At 42.1% G+C, this 8,392-nt stretch overlaps 1 protein-coding gene across 1 annotated transcript in view; it reads right to left on the bottom strand.

The window, feature by feature from the left end:
- Positions 1-8,176, bottom strand: part of RBM47 (RNA binding motif protein 47) — a 32,125-nt gene extending 23,949 nt beyond the window's left edge. The window contains 1 exon segment of the mRNA XM_014522541.2: positions 8,012-8,176. The gene's annotated coding sequence lies outside the window, so the exon portion shown is untranslated.
- Between the last annotated feature and the right edge of the window lie 216 nt (positions 8,177-8,392).

Raw genomic sequence — 8,392 nt, 5'->3', positions numbered from 1 at the left:
TGATTGTTTTCACAATAAAGAGCCTGCATTTTATGCTGCAAGGACACCACGACAATACTAGGATATATTAAAAACTGAAACATGGACATATATATTTTAAGTACCTGCTTTATAGGTTGAAACTTTGTCCTGTGAAAGGGAAAAGCACATAAACCTACAAAAATATATTCTTTTCTCAGGTTTGAAAGGGGACATGTCAGAAAATTCATGTACTGTGATTTCTGCACTAGTGGAATTCATTTAAATGACATCTTGTTATATATGATAACCTGTATAACCCCACTGCAACACACTCCCATAATACAGTTTAATACATAAACAGGTGTTACTACTGAAGCTAAGAGAGAAACTGTATTACTCTCTCTTGTTTCTGGAATTTTCTTATTTTCCTTCAGTCATGAAAGATTTTACAGGGCTGGAGGATTCTCTAAACTTTTAACTTTCACAGGTTGGGGTCTGGAATTCTCACCTCTACTAACTACACGTCTGTAACCATTGGTACATTGGTCAAGGTCCCAACAGTAGGAGTTCTGCAACTGATTTCAGGGAAAGTGGTATCAGATCTTATGCTCTAAATTTAAGTCGTTAACTTATACAGGTACATTAGTAAAGCTAGCATTGCAGAGGGAAGGCTAATGGTTTGTGCTAATATATTTGTAAAGAAACAAAGTGTAAAGAGAAGCTGGGCACCTAGACTTTTGCACTAAGTATCACAACATTCTCACTTCGATTATATAAATGTTGTATTTCACTCTTTTTTACACACCGCTGTTTGCTATCTATGGATTGGGGCCAGGACCCAACCAAGCTGTGTAACTGGACATAACAGCTGACAAACTGAACTAACTTCATTCAGAGAATCCATGCAGAGATTTATCAGATTATTATATTAATTTAATATTTTCATCAGAGAGCCTGTTTGTCATCAGACATGTCTACACCACATGCTGACACACTGTTCCCATGCACAGCCTCCAGGCTTAGAAAAGTGCCAGTGAAGATGCTCTGAGGCAGGCCTGTCCAGTTTCTTAGCAGCCAGGAACACTCCATGCACCATGCTGCTGGGGGCCACATACTGTAGCTAAGGGCCATGGGCCTCTTGGGTGCTTCCCCATCCTATATTAAGCACCTGGGCAATCCGTACCCCCTGCTACACTGGGCACATGGATGCTTCCCCACCCCCTGCACTGGGATGGGGACATTTATCTTCCTTGCTGCAGTGGGCATGTGGGCACTTCCTCTCCTCCTCCTGCTGTATCAGGCACATGGGCACTTCCCCTCACCATGGTTGCACCATGCGTGGGTGGGTGTAGTTGCCCCAGCCCTACCTTCAGCTCTCTGAGCACTGGCTCCTCTGCTGTACCACACCACGCTGTGCTGCGCCCCATGCCATGACTTTCTCAGCACCCCAGGGCAGGGCAGGGAGCACAGGCCAGAGGGGGAGTCCACAGCTTCTAGCTGCTGTAGCTGCAACCAGAGCAATGGGAAGAGCAGCAGTTGGGTAGGTCAGAGATCGCAGTTTAACCCCTACAGGTTGCATGCAGCCCACAAGCCACTAGTTCAATGGCCCTGCTCTGAGGCATCCCTATGTGGCTGTACTTGAGACCTTAGTCTTCACTATGCTTGAAAGCAGCTGCTGGGGATCACTACTGTCATAATTCCAGATATGGAGGGGATGCAGGGTGGCAGATGGATGACGTGCTTGGGGGAATGGGCTGGGACACACAGCTGGAATGGAATAGACCTATGAAGCCCAATGAACTCAACTGGATTCTTTCCCTTCACTTCTCAGGACTTCGGTGCATGCCTGTGAAGTACAAACTTGAATGCTGATTCAGGTATGTGTGATGCTTCGAGTTACACCTGCGCACTATTAACACCACACAGACATGAAGTATGCATTAGTAAAATAAACACAGTAGAACTGGCTTTATGTTTCCTGTACAAAACCAAGTAGTTCTGTACTAGGCAAATTTCATAGTTTCATAGTTTGTAGGCTCGGAAGGGACCTTAACAGATCATCAAGTCCAACCCCCTGCCATGGCAGGAAAGAGCACTGGGGTCAAACAACCCCAGCAAGGTGTTCATCTAGCCTCCTCTTAAAGACCCCCAGGGTAGGCATTAGCACCACTTCTCTTAGAAGTTGGTTCCAGATCCTAGCCACCCTGACTGTGAAGTCTCGCCTCCTGGTATCTAGTCTGAATCTACCCTCTGCCAGCTTGTGACCGTTACTTCTAGTCACTCCTGGTAGTGCTCGGGGGAACAGGGACTCCCCCAATGCCTGCTGGTCCCCTCTGACTAGTTTGTAACAGGCCACTAGATTCCCCTTCAGCCTTCTCTTGTGGAGGCTGAACAGGTTCAGGTCCCATAGCCTCTCCTCGTGGGGCCTGCCCTGCTGCCCCCTGATCATGCAGGTGGCCCTCCTCTGAACCCTCTCAATGCTGTCCACATCCTTCCTGAAGTGCAGTGCCCAGAACTGGACACAGTACTCCAACTGCGGCCTGACCAATGCCGCACAGAGGGGGAGGATCACCTCCTTGGACCTGCTCGAGATGCATCTGTGGATGCATGACAAGGTGTGGTTGGCCTTCCTGAACACGTCCCCACACTGCCGGCCCATGTTCATTTTGGCATCAATAATGATTCCAAGATCCTTTTCTGCCTCTGCATTGACAAGAAGGGAGTTCCCCAGCCTGTAGGTATGCCACTGGTTCTTCCTCCCCAGGTGCAGTACCTTGCACTTGTCAGTGTTGAAACCCATCCTGTTCTCATCCGCCCACCCCTGTAAGCTGTCTAGGTCCAATTGCAGCCTATTCCTCCCTTCTAGCGTGCCCACTTCCCCCCACATCTTAGTGTCATCAGCAAATTTGAATAGGGTGCTTTTTACCCCCTTTTCCAAGTCACTGATGAAGATGTTGAACAGCGCGGGTCCGAGGACCAAGCCCTGGGGGACCCCACTGCCCACATCCCTCCAGGTCGAAAATGACCCATCCACCACCACTCTCTGGGTGCGGCCCTCCAGCCAGTTAGTGACCCATCTGACTGTGTAGGTGTTGACGCCACAGTCCCCTAGTTTTTTAATGAGAATGGGGTGAGCGACAGTGTCGAAGGCCTTCCTGAAGTCCAGAAAGACTATGTCCATTGCTACCCCTGCGTCTAAGGATTTTGTGACCTGGTCATAGAAGGCCACCAGGTTGGTCTGACAGGACCTGCCTCTAATGAACCCATGTTGGCTACCTTTCCTTCTGTTCCCATTTTAAATTCTTCCCACATCATGTTAAGCTATATGGGCTAAATACAGACAGTCAAAAAGTCTGAGGCTAAATTGATAAAATCTTTGCAGGCTTCTTTAAACTGCGTAGACTGAACTGATAAGCAAGTAAACAGACATTCACTTTTGATTCTGGAAATGCAGCCACATGCCTGCAGTGGCCCAGGCCAGAAGCAGGGGTGCTAGACCATGCCTGCCTGCTGGGCTGGAGCAGACAACTTGGGCCAAGGCTAGCCTGCCCACCCTGTGGGGGGACCGGGGGGGCTTGTGGGGAAGATGAAAAGCATCTTGGGATGTTGGGAAACTGAGAGTTAACCTGAATCTGTAGGGGATCTGGGACAGAAGTTCAATAAACTGATTTAACATAAATCAGTTAAGTCTGATACTACATCCATCCCGATGTATCTTAAACCAGCTTTAGCCATTTTAAAAGCAGTTTAAGTGTACTGAACTTCTGTTCTGTTACAGATTTAAACCCGTTTCTGATCACTTAAACCAGTTTATGTGTAAATTCTGTCCCTAGCCAGCAGTTTAGGACTTGATCCTGCTACCAGGCATAATGCTTGCTATTGGGTTGATCTTATTTGCTGGTAGCCTAATGGCAAAAAACGTAGGATTGGGGATCCTACACTGACAGCTACTCTGATGTCATTTGCATAGGACACTTGCCCAAAGAAAAAAAAAAGTCAGAGAGTCCAGGTTTCCATGAGCTAGATCATTTTCCACCTATTAGATGCTTAGGTGGACTTGGGTGTAATCCTATTCTGTCCTGCCCAAACCTCTGAAAAACAGTTAGTGCAAAAGGTAATGGGTCTTCCTCTTGCTTGTTGCTTTTTGTGACCTAAGTGGTGTGGTACAAAGTAGGTACATTAACAGTTTTTCAGGGTGAAATAGAATCATACTTAGATGCCTTATAGGTGGAAAAGGAACTGGACCTCTGTGTGTAACATGCACCATGATAAAAACTGTTTGATACCTATATGTCAGAGCTTTAAACCATTATTAAATTCTCCCATGCCTAAAAACCCAGTCACAATTTTTTCCCTTTATAATACATTTTATTGCAAGTCCTTCAGAACCATATTCTGAGTATCTAAAATACTGTGTAACATATATGTTAAACAGTTGTTTTTATCTAGATTGGTCTTTCTAGGCAGGTGGAGCTCATTACAAAACTCCTAGCAACTTCAATGAGACCAGAATTTGGCCTTGTAGGTCTACTGTTCCTAAAGCAATGTCTCATGTAAGCAACTCTTGTGTAATGTCATGGCAATGAGAGTTGCGGATGCTCATTATCACTCCCATGTAGGCCCATGTTTATGACATAATCATGAAAATCCCAAATTCCTTTAGTTCAACCTATTTTATATCAGTGCATTCTCTTACTAGTTTCATTAGTCAAGAAAATATACTACTGTTGCAAAATAAAGTATACAATGTCACAATTCAAAAGGCTGCAAGTTTTTACGAATAGATGGATAGGATTTAATAACATACAAAAATCATTTTTAAAGAGTACATTTACTCTGAAAACTGCAAAACCAGTGTTCCTGTAAAAGAATGTAAGATAGATATGCATGCCCTCTTTACAAATTTCTGCCTAAAGAAAGAAAATCTTTCCAGGAAAGGAGGTAATCTTTCACCTTGGACTATGAACCTGCATGTACTTAACAGCAATTTGGATCTTGATTTACAAGCTTAAGGCTGTTCTGTTTCTGTTTCTTAAACTGTTCTGTTTTTTAAACCACCACACAGAAAACAGGGGAAAAGAAAGATTAACATGGAACCATCCAGTTCACTCCTCCCTTTTTGGAAGAAACACCCTACATAAAACACATTGACCTAAATTCTGCCCTTGAATATGCCTTTGGAAATCATTGGGAGTTGGTTATGGGTGTTAATATAGGTGTAATTTAGCCTACTGTTACTATATTGTCAGATTATGATCCTAAAATGTTATTCACTGAAGAGTGATTACATCAGGATCAGAAGTGCCTAAAACAGATCTTCCATAATGACACTTTTTTCAGCATTTGTGACCTGGTTCTTCAGTTAGTTGCTACGGAGGTCCCTGAATTAAACATAACATGTCCTGAATCTCAGTACAAAGCCTATTTGCTTAGTTAATTTTGTACTTATAAAAAGCATGAATTGTTTTAAATTCTCTCTAGTCTTTTGCAATGTTTTTTCCTTGTTGAGATTTGCTTTGATCGTTTCTCATAGTTTCTTGTTTATCACGTGAACACTAACTATGACGGGTGCCACCATGCAGCTCTGATTAGTGTGGGGCTACAAAGAGCAGGGTAATATGAAACCTAACATAGTCAAAAATGTTTTCTTCAGCTCAAAAAAATGATCATCAGCAGATGTGAATGCTCATTCTTAAAAGCAAATTAAACTCCAAACATTTGGTTTAGTCAGTGACTAACTGCATCAGGTTTTTTTTCCCTTTGTGCACTGACATTTGACCCCTTTTATAACATGCACCTTGCACCACTGAAACTAAAGTACCAGCTAGTTACTCATTAAACTCAGGTACCAATGGCTGACTCGTACAGATCAGGCTGTTAACTGCCTGGCATTGCCTGTGTGCAGAAGGGGGAAAAAAGCAATCATCATAACTGTGAAATTCTGTCATATCGGCAGAACTGAGCTGCAAAGTGCAGCAATTTGTGCCTGACCTCTGATCTGAGAAGTTTGTGCAAACCTTTGAACCTCTGATTGAAATTGAGAAACAGGGTTTACAAGTACAAGGAAGAGATTGCCCATACTTGTAACCCCTGCCCAGGGTTAATATTATCAATTTAAAAAAATGCTTAACCAGGGTATGATCTCTCTGAGAAGGCAAGAACACTCTTTTTGATCAAGACATTTTAAGTCTGTGAGAATACATTGGTAAAAATGTGTATGATTTTGAAATTAGTCTGCCTTGGGCCTAGGAGAGGAACAAAAGAAAAGGCAGATGCCATTTGAAATTCACATTTCACTAACCCTTTCTTTTTAATGAAGAAGAAAAAGGTAAAACATTTGGTTCATGGAACGATTGCTTCTAAACTGAAATACAAAATGGAAAATTACCACTTCAAAGATTAGCAAAACTCATCTTCCTGTTTTTATACAGCACATGATCTAATTTGTTATAAAGTGCAAAAATCATATAAAAACATGTAAAAAACCCCCAAGTCAATTGCATTGACTTTTTGATAGACACCCTGAAGGCCTTGCTTTGATGAACAAAACGGGTATGCTTTGCAGTTGTGTTAGCTCAATCATGTTGGCTTAACTTGATTAATAAACTCTCTTAAAGCTTTTAAGGCTGGGTGGGATATCTGGATGCAACATAGCCACCTAACATGTTTTCATACTTGCTAGCTTGCACTGAATGAGTATAAGGCAGTGGTTTTCAACTTGTGGTCTGTGGACACTGTGTCTAACGGGTCTGCAAAAGACGACTATGATCAGTTGAAAGTATGTGAATACCCAACACTAACAATTCAAAGGGGTCTGCACCTACATTCAAAATTTTTTAGGGGATCACAAATGAAAAGAGGTTGAAAACCACTGGTATAAGGGGTTTCAGTGCTGGACTGAACATGACTGAAAAAATACACCCTTTTTCCCACCAAGTCCAGGCCTAACTTACCAGGAAGCCTAAGAAAAGAGAAGGAATTTTCAACTTCTTGCGTGCCCAAAGGCTCCCATTCACTTCAGTGGCAGATTTGGGTGTAAAATATGGGGCCAAATATGCATTTCAGAGCACATCTTCCATCACACTTTATTTAGAGGAGAACACCATCATATTCAAGTTACTGGATCTGATCCTCCTTCTCATATATGTTCACAGGAATTTTGACACTGATTTAAATAGGACAAAGATTTTACCTTAATCTTAAACTAGGGTCTCCTTTCCTCGAAACAAAAATTGATCAAACTACTTTTTTCCATTTGTGAGCTCAGTTGCCTCAAACAGCATAATTAATGTGAAGGTAACTCAAAAAACTTTCTAAGGTGTTCAGATTAAGACTGGCCTTCCTTGACTGCATACAAGTTTCATGCATACAATATACAAGTTTCAAACATTTCACACACTTTTCATAAGTGAAATGTGAATGAAATGGTTTTAGAATTCTGGTCCTGAGAAGATGGAATATCAAACACTTCAGTAAGCAGAATGGCATAGACTCCTAAGTATTCATAACCCAGCACAGCCCTCTGCTTACTCATACTCTAGCTGCCATCCATCTAGAAACCCAAAGGTATCTGTCTAAAGCTGACACGGCACATATAGGGCCTGCTTCTGTTTAAATTTCTTCAAAAAGATAGGAATCAAGTACTAATCAACCTGAAGAAAGGCGGCAGAATCAGACCCATTTTAAAGAGCAGGTAAGAAGGATGCAAATTAATACCTCTGACTTCATTCAGTTAAGTTAATGGGAGGTGACCCTTTAGAACTGGAATTTATGCAGGTAGAAAGTTTAGAAGGTTAAACATACTAGTCTTCATTTTAACAGTTCTGATACATATTTTGTCAGGTAACAGGGAATTCTTTTAGGCATTTGTTTGCTGAGGTTATTGCACATGTTTAGAAATAATAGTTTCTTACTTGTGCAACTTATGAAGCCCTTTGAATTAAGGAAAAAGCAAGTTTAATACTTGGCTAATTAAATAGTTTGAGTCTCCATTGCTTTACCAACACAAACCAATCCAAAAACCCTAGGTAACAAATAACGTTTCCCTTACCTCTGCAATCCTGAAATCTTAATGCGACAGGTCAATAGAACTAGCACCTCTGCTTGAGCAACCTTTTCTTCTAATCACAAGAACTGCGTAACAATGTTATACAGTACATGCATCTCTTTATTGGTCAATGAGTTTTAGCCATTTAAATTCCTTGGAAGTCATTTGTTAAGGGCACCTGGAATGAGGCTGAGTGGGTGGGACAGAAAGGAAAGGGGACGTTAGAATGGCCAGATGCAGAAGGCTCTCACAAGCAGTTTGAAAATTAATAGAAAACTAGCTGTGACTAATGGATTTTGGGAGGTCCAATTTTAACCTTAGGGGAAGAACAGAAGGGAAAAGTGCTGACATTTTCACAGGCAGGAGGAATTTAACCAAAAACTT

Source organism: Alligator sinensis, unplaced genomic scaffold, assembly GCF_000455745.1.
Source record: "Alligator sinensis unplaced genomic scaffold, ASM45574v1 scaffold246_1, whole genome shotgun sequence".
NCBI lineage: Eukaryota > Metazoa > Chordata > Crocodylia > Alligatoridae > Alligator > Alligator sinensis.
The sequence above is the reverse complement of the archived record's forward strand: the minus strand, read 5'-3'. Positions and strand labels throughout refer to the sequence as shown.